The sequence below is a fragment of the Pseudopipra pipra genome, chromosome 1 (genome assembly GCF_036250125.1).
Source record: "Pseudopipra pipra isolate bDixPip1 chromosome 1, bDixPip1.hap1, whole genome shotgun sequence".
NCBI lineage: Eukaryota > Metazoa > Chordata > Aves > Passeriformes > Pipridae > Pseudopipra > Pseudopipra pipra.
In genome coordinates, this window is record NC_087549.1 from 94,124,492 (window position 1) to 94,140,764 (window position 16,273).

The following is a 16,273-nucleotide window of genomic DNA, read 5'->3' on the forward strand; positions in this document are numbered from 1 at the left end:
AACCCCCCAAACCTCTGGAGAGAAAATCCGATGAATACAGCAGATGCATATGTATTTTGGTAAAGTTTATATTGCTTTCTGAGTCTGGTGAGAACCTGTCCAAAAAGGTAGAAGCATAGATGTTTGGGAAATCCGAGGAGAAGCAGTACCTTATTGTAGAGGATGAACCTGTCCTAGTAGGAGTCCTTACTTCATCTAACTTCCTGTACCCTGGTTCTGAATGCCTGGGGCTGTGAACACCTCAACACATCCTTCTGTCCTTCTGGATGGGGATGGACCAAGTGCACTTCAGGTGGCAATGCCTTTCTTGTGCTCTCTGCAATTACCTGATACCAGGGTAATCCCCACATGACTCAGCACCTTTATCCATGGAATGATAATAGTAATAATTCTTATTATTACCACAATTCTGAGCCTGGTATTCTTATTTCATACAGCTAGAAGTGCTCATTCAAAATATTATACATTAAAAAGTAAATAACTGATCCTAGCAAAGACAAGCATTCTATTAACTACAGAATCTCCTAATTTCAAAGGTACAGCACTGGATATTGCAGGTTATGCCAAAAGACAGCAAATAATTTGTGAGCCAATGTACACTGCTTGTATTGTCTGTAGAATATCTAAAAGCATTAAAAATTCATGATCTTTTAACAAGGAGCTACAGCAGTAAAAATATCAAGCTCCAGAATCAGCAAGCAACAGTTTTCAGGTTAATGCTTTGAAATATTTATTTTGTCTGATTTTAAAATGTTTAGTCTGGAACATTTTAAATTATACTTTCCCACTGTATATATTTGGCTTGTGGAGCCTGTCTCTCGGACTCTGGACAAGTATGGACTGCAAGTTACTCTATTTTATTGTTTAGAAAACCAGTCTGTGGTTGAGGCCTAATGTAAAAAGTGAAGTGTCCTTTTGAGAATGCCAGGGTTAAAGTGCAAGGCCAAAAAAAGGGAAAATGAGATAATAGGAATCTTGTGAGAATTCTTTGGTGGGAATAGACCTCTGAAGTCCAAGCACAGCGGAAATTTATAAAATAGTGTCTGAATGTATGTGCTAACAAAATGAAATTTTCTGCAAATATCAAGATTGGGTTCTAAAATTAATGAAATGGAATTATGAAATAACAATCTCTTAATTACTTGACTGACTTAATCTTTATTCTGACCAATGGGAGCATAAAAGTCAGTATTTATTACTTTATTGAGGATTTCGTGTTTCAAAAACTTTGTACCAGCCAATTTGCAAGTAAACTGAGGGAATGGGCAACACAAATGTCCAGTTAAATGTATAAGTTAAAAGGGACATAGAAATGTCGCTGTAAAATACATGGAATCTGAGCAATTAGAGCTGCCTGCTTTGATTAGGACTGGATACATACATGATGTATAAATGTACGCATTGTTGTATATACTTGACAACTGGCTGGTGCATCGTATGGGAAGGGAATGCAGTATTTTAGTATATGGGGACTGGTTCTTAATCACAGCCCAGTAAGCAGGAATGGGAGAAAGTTCCTGATTAGGCACTGTCAGCTGGAGAAAAAGTGAGAAAAGTTTTTCCCTAATTGCTTGCTTTTCTCTCAACACTTTTCTGCCATCCTTTCTTTTCCTATTAAGGGCCAACTCTATTTTCACTTAGAAAGATACAGCTGTTGGTGTGAGAGCAGAGATTGGTTCTTGTTCTCAGGATGTATATTTATGTCTTTAGTGATATTTTCACTTGTGACAGTAAGAAGTGATATGGCCAGTCTTCTATACAGAGGGAGTGTTTTAGCTAAAAGATTTAAAAATCTTTTAGTAAGAGATTTGAGAATATTTTACTCTTTATTTCTCCTGAAGATCCTGATAGAAACTCTCCTGTGTACATCATAATAAAACTTACTTTAGTGACAGACCTGTTCTAATTCAAAACTACATCCAGCTACAACCAGTTCTCATGCATATTTGTTTTTAAAAATTAAGATGACTTTCACCAGTATTTTCAGTACTCTTGGGATATGATGACATTTAGTCATAAAAAAAGCTTTAGACACAGCATGGGAAAGTGCTTTATTTTCTATCACCATTTCCCTTCAATTATCATATAAGTGAAACCAGACAGAATGTAAAATAAAATCCACTCAACTGAAATATTTGCAACCTTCGTATATACATATTCTCCCACATTCTGGTAAATGTCTCCTTCTATTCTCTCCCAAATTTAACACGACCTTTAGAGCTAATCATATCTCTATAAGCTTTTCTTTATTATTTCTTTGTAGTCAAATAGATAAGTTACTGCATTATATAAAACAACTTATAATATCCAATAGGCAATAATGACTGTAGCAAAGAAGGAGAAGAGTGGATACTGTGTTGGAACTGGAAGAAGAGTTCTTGTTGGAAACATATTTTTAGTTTAAAAACATATTATGGTTTGATGATCAGCTTCTGAAAATCGTTTTGGACTAGGAGATAGGAAAAGTTTGGGTTGTACCCCTGTACTAGTGCTATTGCAGTTCTCCAGTGTAGTGAACCTCCCATATTCCCTATTGTGTCCATGCAGTGTGTTCCAGGTGACTCCAGCAGTGCTAGTCCAGAAGACCTGGACGTCCTTCACATTTACAGCTGAGAGAAAAAAAGAAACAAACTGGTTGCACGGGAATGCTTCAGGGCCTCTACCTAAAGAAAAAAAGGTCTTGATTAAAGAAATCACTCAGGGATGTGTATTTATGCAATCCATTAACCCTGGAAGTAAATAGAGCTTATTCATGAGTTTAAAGATGGGTTATTCTTTCTGAAGATTAATGTCCCAAATCAGACTGTCTTGAATTACAGCTGAGGTATTTGCTAGCTGTAGCCACATAAATTCACCAGTGAAAACTGTGATCAAGGCTTACTGGTTTGTTTAAGTGTACAAATAAATATTTAGTTATAAACAAGTTAGGGTATCATAACAAATGTGGCTGTAAGCTGTATCATGGAGAAGAATGAAAGTTTCTGATACATGTGTTCTTTTCTCCCACCTTCCATGTCTAAAATACCTTAGGAAGTCTTAAAATAGATTGGGAAAACTGGGGCCCCATTTTATTGCCTACAAAGTATATGGATAAGAGGAGTTTGGGGTTTTTATAGCTCAGAAATGCTATTATATATTTATGTATTTTATCAGTGAAAGAGCAAGCTGAAAGGAGGTATCTACGCCAAGAGGACTGTATTTCTTTTTTAGTGGGTATATGTTTGGCTTCCCTTATCAAGTGTTGTTCAGCCTCTTTGATGTATATAGTTATCCACTACAGAAGTGAACCCTTCTATCGTGTTCTTCCTTGCTAGCTACATACTTTATCTGATGTACTACTTGTTTTTTTTTTAGTACAAGACATTTTTAGTTGCACTGGTGTGGCTTCACATGGAATATTGTTTGCAGTTTTGGTCACTGCAATATAAGAAAGACATGAAGCTCTTAGAGAGCACCCAAAGGAGGGCAATGGTGAAGGGCCTTGAGGTGAAGCCTTATGAGGAGTGGCTGAGGGCACTTGGTCTGTTCAGTTTGGAGGAGAGGAGACTGAGGGGAAACCTCATTGCAGTTACAACTTCCTGTGAGGGAAAGCAGAGGGGCAGGCACTGATCTCTTCTCTGTGGCAACCAGTGAAAGGACCCAAGGGAATGGTCTGAAGTGATGTCAGGGGAGGTTTAGGTTGGATATTAGAAAAAGATTCTTCACCCAGAGGGTGGTTGGGCACTGGAACAGGCTCCCCAGAGAAGTGGTGACAGCACCAAGCCTGACAAAGCTCAAGAAGTGTTTGGACAATGCTCTCAGGCACATGGTGTGACTCTTGGGTATGATCCTGTGCAAGCATAGGAGTTGGACTCGATCCTTGTGGGTCCCTTCCAACTCGACAGAGTCTGTGCTTCTCTGATTTTGTAGATTAGGGTGTATTCAATGGTGAGATTGATGTGGTTAGTTGAGGCCAACCTAAGATTATTGCACCAGTATGTGTGATGCAGAGTATGATTTTCTTACTGATTGTCTGGGGGAGAGAGTTGAAGAGCTCACTGGAAAAGGCAGGAGTAGCAGCATCAGAAACAGAATTGTCAGATAGCCCCTAGTCCTCAGCATTTAGGCAAGTCATGCTGAAGAGAAGGTAATTGGTGGTAGCTGCGCTTTATTTAGTTACTTAGATACTGTATGGAAACCACCACTTGTTTCTATTAAGAACATGTTGTTTAAGTAGGATTAAGAATTTAAAAGAAAGCTGCCTGGGCACCCAGCCAAACAGGAGATATCCATTTATAGTTTAGCAATGATGAGCCAACATCAGGAATTACTAGGCCAAGTTCCTCCATGATGTAAGCTAATCTAAGCAAGCCTGAGGCCCTGGTGCATGAAATGAGGCTGTGTTTCCCCAAAATGTAACAGATAAAAAAAAAGCTCCTTGTTGTCAGCTTGTAGAGGTTCAGTATTAGCACAAGAAATAAGGAAATTCTCTCTGGATGGACATTTGCCTGCTGAAAATGAGGTTCATACCAGGAAGGAAAGCTGCCAAAGAGGTTGGGGTTTGTTACTTAAAAAATGAGAACTTGTTAAAAACATGAAGCTCTGCACTGTGAGAAAAGGCAAGGAAGTATTCCCCACTCTCTCATGTCACTGAGCTCAACAGGGAAGGGACTTGATTTTGAAGACTCAGTATTTCTTTTTAAAGTGATGAAACAGCTGGATGTCACTAGAAGAAGCTGTGCAATGTGAAAAATACCTACAGCAAAAAAAGTTTTAACATAGAAAAATGTGAATATATTTCTCCCCATTCTTCTCACATCTGATTGCCAGACTTAAATATTTAAATAGCTGTGCAAGTTATTCACTAGATTATTTTATGTGAAGGCATTTGCTTTATGTCTTGCCTCATCCAAAATAAGCTTTAGCTTCTTGCCCACTGATTTCCCAGGATACTGGGAAATCATAACGCACTCAACAAATATGATTTCTTTCTCAGCTCTGAGTTGACTATATTATCTTGAATTAATTAATTCTCTGAAAGCTTGAGAGCTGTGTTGTGGATTGCCTAAAATTATATAAATGGTCCCAGACATTGTTTGGCAACTGTCTGGTGTCCCTACCAGTCGGAAGATGATTTAAGTCTATAAAGTTCTGGATTGGTTTCAGTTTAAAGGAACTTCAAAGACCTCTATAGTCTCTGTGGACAGAGTTGCATCCTTGTGACTTGATACACCAGCTGAAAAAATGGATATAGCATGGAAATGTATTGTTGAGGGCTTATCCATTATTTACTGTTGATCGATGCTGAAAGTCGAAGTTTGAAAGATGAGGTCAACAGTTCTTTGTCTCAGGTATTTAACAGAAAACAATCAAAAGAGTTGGAGCTGAGAGGACAAGGGGTCCATTTGACAAAGCACTAATTGATCACTCTGTGACTTCTCCCTTTGGGAGTGGCTGTGTGACAGAAGTTTGATTCATCATCTCTCCTGTACAGATGGGGAGTAGTGAATGCTTCGTTGTGTTCACCTTTATTTGACTGAGCACTGGGGACTGCTAGGTCATATGGAAGAAGCAGACAGGAGTGTAAACAATTGAGAAGATGCATGGGGTTGTGGCAACTCTCTCAGATGGGCCTGAATATTTAGCTTTAAATCTGATTACATAGGGTTTAATGGAATGCCACGAACTAAAGAATCTATGAGTGAGAGTACTCTGTATTGTGGGGAATGTGCTGGTGGGAAGAGCAACAGGTGACTTATCATCCTTCAAATGAGCACCAGTCTCCATAACAAGCATTAGCTGCCTCATACACTGAGGATGTTCTATTTTGCAGTTTGCTGAACTACCTTCCATAAATTACTTTACTTCAAACGTAAAGTGGTTCTGTCAGGATAAGTGAAAGAAGAACTGGGCACAGAATGTCTAATACTGTGAAAATAACAAAAGCATTTGTGATTACACTGTGCTTATGATGGAAGTCTTTGGGAGACACATACAGAACTTGAGCTAGATAGTGGAGAATATCTAAGTATTTCAAGACCAGACAGGAGTCATGAAGCTATTTGGTAGTATTTGGAGAGGGTGAGAGATGGGTACTGTTATGAACCACGTGCATTGGTGTTGCTGCTAGGTACCTGACAGATATGCTGGTTTGCTGGAGGGTTGTCCTTCTGCTGTGCACAGCATACACTTAGTTCGCCAGCTGCTGGAGTAATAGCAAGAGGGATTCAATAAAGCAGCAAAGCAAAAATCTGTCAAAAGAGCTAGGAACGGTGTAGTCTTCTGTTTTCCAGGGTCTTGATGATATTCTAAGTATAAAGGTTATTTAAATGGCTAAAATTTTAGGAATGAAAGGGAATATTTAATGGCATTTTTTACAATTTTTTATGCACAAGGACTGTGTACTTCATCAACTGTTCTATTAAAGATTTCAGTAGGACTTTGCAGTATTTCAAGGTACACTGCTACGTTTAAAAAGATCCATTTGAGGTGAGGTAGTTCTCTTTCGATAACTTGCCTTAGCATACAGGAAAAGTGGCTGAAAATTTGGCATTTTAAGCCATTTTCCATTGATTGCTTTCTTCAATCCCACAAGGATATTGATGTAAAATGCATGAGGTTCAGGTGCTTCTTAGGCTGGTCTGGACCCATACATGAGATCAAACAAAATGAAACTTTGAATACTATAATGCTCCTGCTTGCTAATTTTTGAAAAATTATGCCCTTGAGGATGAGTGTAGTGAATCATATTTAGTTTAAGAGACAACAGTAATTTATGGCTGATACTGGAGTTATTAATGATGTCTAATTAATATACCCATTAAAACTTTGCAAGATTAATCTAACAAGTAAATTGTAACCAAGTTTAAATTGAAATTTTCTCTAAAATGGGTTTTCCAGACTTAAAGAAAAGATTTTAAATAGAGTGCTGTAGTTAATAAGAAATCCCAGGCAGTATTATTTATATGAAGTAGAAGGCTGAGGGACTGGTAACAAGATACTAAATCTTTTTTCTTTACCTTACCACTGTGACTGTAATCCTTCATGATTTTAATGAATAATTCTTACAATCTGTTGACTAAATGCTAAGAGACATTAAATTACTAGGTCCTGGATTGGTTTAGCTGAGCAGCTGGCCATGCTACAGAGAAGAGCTGGTGTTATCTGACACAAATCGCTCACAGAAGGAATGCCAGTCTCCCCAGAAGGTCACGGAGGAGAGAGCAAGGATTGAAGGGAAGGAGAACAAGGAAAAACATTGAAATTGTGGCCAAGCTCCTCAATGAAAAACAGATCCAGGTGGCATAGACTAGGTTGTGTGCACCTGTTTGGGGAGAGCTCCCTGTAGAGTTATGTAGCATTTTGTTCTCTCTTTTTTGGGCATCAGAGGGTGCCCTTCTGGTCTCATTATTTTTGCATGTAATTTTTTTCTGTTCAAAGATTTTGAAAAAATTGGGGGGGGGGGGTTGATGGCAGTTACTGAAATATTTCTGTGGCATGAAATTGAAGGTATGTGTTGCATGTATGAATGTGGCTTGTGGGCATACAGGAGTGTTTCAGAGAGCTAAGAGGTTAAAGACTTGGAATATTCTGTTTACAAAAAGATATGGTAATTCATACATCAAGATTCCTTGTATAGTGAACAGTATATTTTACGTCTAGAGATGGCATGAAGGAGAGGTTACTTAAGCCAAAAAGAAACACTGAGAATAGATGTGTTCCTTTTTTTCTTCAGACTTAGAAATTTTCTTGGGGGTGCGACAAAGACAGGTATGTTGATGAAGCTGGGATTTTAGTATTGAAACAGATTTTTGGACTGAATTACTCAAATTGCTTCTGTCAATATGAGCCTATGGTTCACTTTATTTTCTCTAATAATGACTGAGTAGTTAAGTTTCAACTCCCTGATAAAATTAAGAATTACAAGTTAAAATACTCTTATATACATAAAAATAGCCATGGCATGAGACTAATCTGTGAAGTATGATGTATGGGGAGGAGATGGGTTGCAAGATTTGCAGCTTGGCTAGATTGGCCTGTGGGCACACACAAAGTGATGTGATTTACTTTGGTGGCTACAGTGCAAAAGCCTGCAGCCTTTCAAGTGTTCAGCTCCACTACCAAGGGAATGCTTGTTTGTGCTTAAGTACAAATTTAGTTTATGTTAGGCTTTTCTGACAAATGTAAATTTTGTGTATGTAGCTTCATGTGATGTGGTTATGGTTGCACAGAGAGTCTGTCACAGAGAACTGAATCCCTTCCTAGAGGCATAATTACTGGGCCGTAATTTATTCAACTCCAAACCCACTGCAATCACATGAATCTCTTTTTGTGTTAGACAACTGAGTAGCTGAGAGGAACGACTCCAGTGCCAACACGATCTGCGGTGGGGTGCTTTAGCACAGTGTGCTAGGAGGTTTCCCAGCTTAGGGATTCCTCTTCAGAGGCATCTGGACAGGCTAGATCAATGGACAAAGGCCAACAGTATGAGGTTCAACAAGGCCAAGTGCCAGGTTCTGCATTTGCATCGTAACAACCCCACACATCACCATGGGCACGGGGCAGAGTGGCTGAAAATCTGCCTGGCAGAAAAGGACCTCGAGATGCTGGTTGATAGCTGCTGAACTTGAAACATCAGTGTGCCCAGGTGGCCAAGAAGGCCAATGGCATCCTGGCTTGTATCATAAATAGTGTGGCCAGCAGGACCAGGGCATTGACTGCCCCTCTGTATTCGGCACTGGTGAGGCTGCATATTGACTCCTCTGTTCAGTTTTGGGCCCCTCACTACAAGAAGGACATTGAAGTGCTGAAGCCTGTCCAGAAAAGGGAAATGAAGTTGATGAAGGCTCTATAGCACAAGTCTGATGAAGAGTGGCTGAAGGAGCTGTGGTTGTTTATCCTGGAGAAAAGGAGGCTCAGGGGAGACCTAATTGCTCTCTACAATAACCTGATAGGAAGCTGTAGTGAGGTAGGGATTGGTCTCTTCTTGCAAGTGACAAGTAACAGGATAAGAGGAAACAGCCGCAAGCTGTGCCAGGGGAGGTTTAGGTTGGATTTTAGGAAAAATTTCTTCACTGAAATGGTTGTCAAGCACTGGAACAGGCTGCCCAGGGAAGTGATGGAGTTACCATCCCTGGAGGTATTTTGAAGATGTGTGGATGTGGCACTCAGGTATATGGTTTAGTGGTGGATGGTGCTGGGTTAACAGTTGAACTCGATATTAAAGGTCTTTTCCAGCCTAAACATGCTTCTATGAATTTTGTGTTATACAATTACAAGTAGCTAAGTCATTGTGGTTTAAGCAGTTATTGCATCTTCTGCTGTATATTAGTAATTGAATGAAAAAGCTTGTACAATGGGTGCACATTAAGAGTCTAACAAAAGGAGCTGGTGACATGTTGTTGCAGCATTTTTACTTATGATTGTTTTGGACTGACAGTGCAGGCTCACATCACAGCTGAAATACTGGTAACATGCAGTTTTCAAGAGGAACAATTTCTTAATGTGCTGTAGCCCAGCTATTTGAAATGGTCTTTACATTAGGGCAAGATTATAAACTTTTAATTATATCTTTCAAAAATTACCACATTACAAAATTTCAGAAACTTCTTAATTTGTAGATGTACCAGTGTGTGAAATAAAATATGAGGAAATCCTATGAAGATACTAACATTTTTAATAAGACGCTTATATTACCTAGCTGCTGCCAAGGTGTAACAGGCTGAAGTGGACTTTTTTGTAAATGCAGCACTCCCTGGGTGTTTGGGAAAGATTACCATGACTTCTAGCACCCTATATTTTCTCTTGCTCAGGTTTCTACTAACATATGCATTTTGTTTCAAGCAGTGCACCTTCCATGTCACATGTTGATAAAATTATGTCAATTACGTAGGACCGCACTTATGAAATTCCATCTTTTTAGCTATTATGTTATGCTGTAACAGTACCTGGGACAGAATGGAATTCATATGTACAGTTCTCTTTCAACACTCTGTATATTTATATCTGTGTACTTGGAGATATCTGTTATATCATCATTATTAATGATTATACTACTGAACACATTTTTTAGAACTAGTTAAAACCCAAGAGGTATTAGAAAAGAAAATCCCTACACAGAACCATTCTTTGTGTAGTATAATTCTGTAGTTTAAAAATGTCAGCAAAACTTAGCTTTACAATGACTGAAAACTGGAATATATGCATGCATTTTGGTAATCATTTATTTGTAAAATTTTAAGGTAATTATCATTATTATCAGTCTAAAGACTCCAGCATGAATTATTTGTAGGAAGTGCAAAACTTGACGAGTTGCATTTGTTTTTCTTTCCGTTGTTCTAAGTAAGTCCATAACTTAACACTAATTTGAATGTGGGAGGTGTAAGGTAGAAAGTAGTGGATGTTAGAGATTTTCAGAAGTTGTTTGATTTTTTTTTTAACAGCAACTGCCTCAGAGAACACAAAGCGCTCTGTGGTCTATATTATACCTGAACACTGATTACATCATGTTAAATTGGGTTTGTTATTAAAGAAGATGACAAAAGCAAGTAACTTGTTCTCATATAAAACCCAAATCAAACATTTCTTTGTACTTACAATGTATCTAACACAGGTCTAAGGGGAAGGAAAGATAATAATTTGCATATTTATCTGGAGGTTAGGGACCTCTGTCAAAGGAACAGCCTGGTCTGGTTCAGCCAGGAGAAATAGAGAGGAGAAAAATAATTGAAAAACCATTCACAACAAAATGAAATTTGTCTCATTGTCACTTAAGGTTGTCTCCATGCCTGTTTCTATGGAAGAGGTCAGCCTGGAAGTGAAGGAGGGAAGGGAACAAATATGTCTCACTAAGGACCAAAAGACAATTTTCTTTCCTTAGTAACAGGAGCAATTGTAATATATATTTATGAAGATCCCACATGGCATATCCCCATTACAAAATACCAGGTGTCCTTTTACTAGCTGCACTGCAGGCAGCAGGTATATCTAAAGGTTGTCCTCAAAGACAAGCTGTGTACAGAGCATGAGGAGTACTTAATGAAATAACTCACTATGACATATTGATTTTGAAGGCAAGAGGGCAGGAAAGGATTTTCAGCAAAATTAAAACTTCTCAGTTGAAGCAGCTGCAGTGGTGGGGTTCATGTAAGCTCTTTGTCAGGATCAAGGGTAAGCTGTAAGTTTTTTCCTTTCCTGAGCTTACTAGGTTGTTAAATGTAAAACAGCAGTGTGAACTTTTGTGCTTGGACCAGCTATAAATTCCACTGTCCCACAGTATTGCTGAGGGGACAGTAATCTTGTGGAAGACCTCCACATGAACTGTGGTTACTGTGCTTACATGCATATGTTTAAATTCTTCTCAATATCATGTGTTTTCAGTTGAGTTTTGCATTAACCAGACCATGACAACAGTAAGAGATGTGGGCAGGGCAATGTTAGTTTAAACTGGGTGGATTCTAGCGAAGATTGTCATCTTGGCCCATCATCTTTCACAAGAAACAGGAAAACTCCTTTTTTCCTGCATGAATAGGCCATGGAAGCAGCCTCTGAGTGTTGCAGGATCCTGCTTCTGTAAAAGATTGAGTGATATGCCTCTCTGCAAAAAGGATTTGCCTCCTCTCTTGACTCCTCTTCTAGTTGTAGAAGCTGACTGTGTTTGCTCATGAGCAGTGAGGCAGAAAAAAATTAGCAAATGTATTAGTGTGTGCTCTCTTAATCATAAAGGTTCCTGAATTATTATAAAGTGCACTATGTTTTCAGTTTTTAGAGTCTTCATTAATTTTGGTACTTAGAAAAAATTACTTTCTGACTGTATTTTACTATTGATTGGTTTGGAAAGATGAAGTAGATCCTCAAAAGTCATGTGTCTAAGCAGTGACATTAACAGAGCAAGCAGTTTCACCCTTCTTTTCCATGTTAACTAATGAAATCACTTTATATCAGCATAGAAGATAGAAAGAGTAACTCTTGCATGAATACGCTGAACTCAGAAAAATCTTTGGGAAAAAAGGCAGGAAGGTTTCAAATTCCATAGAACAGAAAAGTGGAAGTGGTGTTATTTTGGAAAATTTTCATTTGCACATGTAGTTGCAGAAGAATGTCTTGTGAAAAGAAAGCAAAAGCATTGTAGCTGACCATCCAGCTCTCTCGTGAGATATATTTCATTTTATATATGAGATGCTTCTAGGAAGCAGAACCCTATTTGCCTCAAAGAAGTGTGCTGTTATGGTAAAAGTAATGACAATACATTCTGTGGCAGAATGAGACAAGTGAGATCAGGGTGACATTGCATCAACCATGGCAGAAATGCAGAGTATTGAGTCTGGCCCCAAATATCAATGACTGAAATATGATTGATTACACACTAAGTTGGCAGTGTATCTTTAACAGTTTAATGTATCTGTATGTATGAGCAGCTGACAACCTACTTTTCCTTTCCTGACCCTGGTAGAGGGTGGAAGTTTTATTCCCCCTCTGTTTACCCATAGCCAGTCAATAACCTTTGTGAGATCAGAAGTTAGCGGCAAAGCAAGAACTTTAGCCCTAGTTTCCAAGGGATAGCGCCTTTAATAGTGGACCACTTTTCCTTTGTGTGTGAGTATGTGTCCATGTGCCCATTTATAGCTTAGGATTAAAGCACAATTGAGAGGATTCATCTCTGGACAATGTGAACCGATCAAAGGACCTGAAAAGCAGGATCCTAGTCAGATGAAACAGCAGTATCATAAGGGTACATATAGTGCGCTCTGTTTGGCCTTCACAGTATCATAAATTAGTATCAAAAAGAGAATTGCATTGGTGATGCAGTTATCATCTTCCCTCATCTCTCTCCCCCAAAGCCCTTGTTCCATTTTGTCACAGTACAAATAGATGCTGGACTGGCTCACAGGACTAGCAATGGGATGCTCAGTTCAGCCTAGGCAGGCCACTCTGTTTCAGTTTTACTTGGTTGTGCTGGCAGCTGTTGCTCTCTGCTGTCTGGTTCATCAGCCTGTTGCAAAATGAGTTTGCATCATTTTTCATGTTGCAAAGATCATCACTGGTAAGTGCTCAGGTAGATTATGTGCATCCATGAATCATCAAATATCTCCTGTACGCATCTAACATCTTCCTGTCTTGCTAAGCTGCACTTGTGTTTAGTTCCATTTCAGGACAGATCTGTACTAAGTCTGAATAGTTATATCAGTACATTATGATGGCAAATGCCTTCACGATTGCAGTGCTTTTACATAGGCAAAGCTGCAGCACTGCCAAGACTTATTCAAGGTTCCCCAGCACTCCCCTGAGTATACACAGCTGCGCTAGCCAAAGCATGCTTTTAATAGCATATCTTCTTCTAAACTTTTTTTTCCACACAGTTCTGTTTTGTTGGTACGAAGACAAGAAACCTTTAACCAACTGATTTTTGTCTGCAAAATATTTCTGTACTGTATTTCTGTCTTCATCTTCAGGAATCATAAATTAAATGTAGCTTTTTAGTGTATTGTGTAGATAATGGCTTGTGTAGCTTTTTAAAACAGTGGCAAGATACTTACTGTATTCATAAGTGTTACTGTGGTGCACAAAGCATGCCTCTGTTTTTCTATAGTTTCAAAATACAGTATAGACCTTTAGCTTTGTTTCAATTTTTTACCTCTCTGCTTCAGCAAAATGCATGCCAAAACATACACTTCCAAAGAAGAAAACAAAGATCCAGAGAATAAGCCTCAACTCTCTTTACAGATTTTTGTCTTAAACGAAGACTACAGGTTTTTAGTGATGGCAACCTTCACTCTAGAAAATGAGCTAAGCAAATGAAGGAATTCTGGTTTAATCATAAGGCCACAAATATACTGGAAACACAGAGAACTTATATTTAACTTAAGCTGCTATCGGAAACAGGGAACATTTTAAGACATTTATGCCTTATTTATTTACCAATCCAATGTTTATATTGCACAACTTTCTTCAATTAGAAATGTGGCTGGTGATGCTCAACTTCAGAGTATTTATGTCCAATGAATGATGTGGCAATAGAGCAGTCCCCTGGCATTTCACCACTTCAGATGACGTATTTATAAATGGGAGTGATACAGATCAAAAGGAATGTGTTATAATAGAGTAAGATCTAACATCTGTTCTAAGACAGAAATTAAAAAAATGTCTGCATACATGGAGTAGTAAGAGATTTGCTCACTTGTTTATAGCAGAACATTGCTTCAGGGTTAAAATTTCCACATTACATATTGCCTTGTTGGCGACACTTCTAGGTGAAATTCCACCTCAGCTGCAAATTCCTGCCCACCTCCCAGCTGTCTCTGCCAGTACCATTTGTGTAATTTTGGTAAAATGAATACCCGAATCATTTGTTTTCATCCTATACTGTCACAATACCTGATCTCTAAGGCCCCTCCCATGACAGACTTTGCAGTAGGCATGCATACATCTGATGGTTGCAGAATTTGATGTGAGTTCTTGGAATGGAAGACTGCAAGTCATCACTGTGCCTGGCTGGAAGGAGTTCACACCACCCTGTGTACAGTGGTTATCCATCCAACAGGTAAAGAAGGAAACCAGTTTATTCTGAAGGCATGAACTGAAGGCTGAAGAAACTGATTGGGTGATAACTGATCATAGAGTCATAGAATCAACCAGGTTGGAAAAGACCTCTGAGATCATCAAGTTCAACCCTTGATCCAACACTGCCATGGTTACTAGACCATGGCACTAAGTGTCACATCCAGTCTCATCTTAAAAACCTCTAGGGATGGTGAATCCACCACCTTCCTGGGCAGCCCATTCGAATGTATGATTGCTGTCTCTGTAAAAATTTCTTCCTAATATCCAACTTAAACCTCTCTTGGCAGAGCCTAAGATCATGCCCTTTTGTCCTACTGCTGGTTGCCTGGGAGAAGAGACCGACGTCCACCAGGCTACAACCTCCTTTCAGGGAGTTGTAGAGAGTGATAAGGTCTCCCCTGAGCCTCCTCTTCTACAGGCTGAACAACCCCAGCTCCCTCAGCCTCTCCTCATAGGACTTGTGCTTGAGTCCCTTCACCAGCCTTGTTGCTCTTCTCTGGACCTTCTGCAGCACCTCAATATCCTTCCTGAACTGAGGGGGCCCAGTGAAGTTCAAGTCCTTGCATTATTTGGATTCTTATGTATTTCAGTAAGCAGAGTACTTAAGAAGTTATCAGTGTTTTGAATAAAGATACTACAACAGATCAGCACATTCAGATGATACCTGACTCGCCACACACCTGAGCTAAGGCTACGAAAGGATAAACTGCAGGGGCAAATCAGAAATTCTTTGAAAGAATGGTTTTCATTAGAAGAGACCAGCCAGTCACAAACCAAACTGCACCTGCCCCTCTTCCTCCAGTAATGTCTCAGTTTTAATGTAAACCTTCACTGAGAGGATTGCTTGGTTACAGGATAAAATTTTGGCCGAAAATAGTGGGCTAGGGATGAAAAACCTTATGGTTGGTAGATTTTCTGTTTTTATGCTTCATGGTCTGAATCTCAAAACTGTTTATTAGCTGGTTCTGTTTCCACTCCATGATAACCGAGTGGGAGATGTTTCTTTCTTTAGGAGAGGGAGCAAACAGGTTCTTCTATTCAGACACCCTAAGTGGAATGCAAGCTCATGGAAGTATATGGCATTCCAATGCAAAGGAAAATTAACCCTGTGGCTTGAAAAACCAAAGGACTCCCCATGCAATGTGCTTTATAGAGACAGATCCTTGGAAAAGCCATGTGACCCACTTACCATACTTGTAGTGAAAACCAGGGTCTAAGAAGATAAGATGGACAGAACATATAAAGAAGCAGATGAAAACAATAATCTCTCCACATGATTGTTTCTTTTCATTTTCTCTGTAACACTCAATACCACTTCCTCTTGCATCTTCATAGAAAATTAAGAAAGCATGAACTATGAGATGCGGAAAATGAAGGACATGGACTCTGAGGCAGGGTAAAAATTGGTGGAATTGATAGGCTCAGTAGTTTGTGATCAGTGACATGAACAGTTCAGCGAGAGGCCAGTCACTAGGGTTGCATCTCAGAAATGAATCCTGGAACTACTATCTCACATCTTCATTAAGCACCTGGATGATGGGACAGAACATACGCTCAGCAAGACTGGAGATGACAAAAAGAACGAGAGGACTGACTGACACACCTGATGGTTGTGCTCCAATCCACAGGGACATAAACAGGCTAGAGAAATGGGTGACAGGAACCTCATGAAGTTAAAGAAAGGGAAATGTCAGGTCCTGCCCCTGGGGAGGAAAAAACTACAGGAAAATAGCTG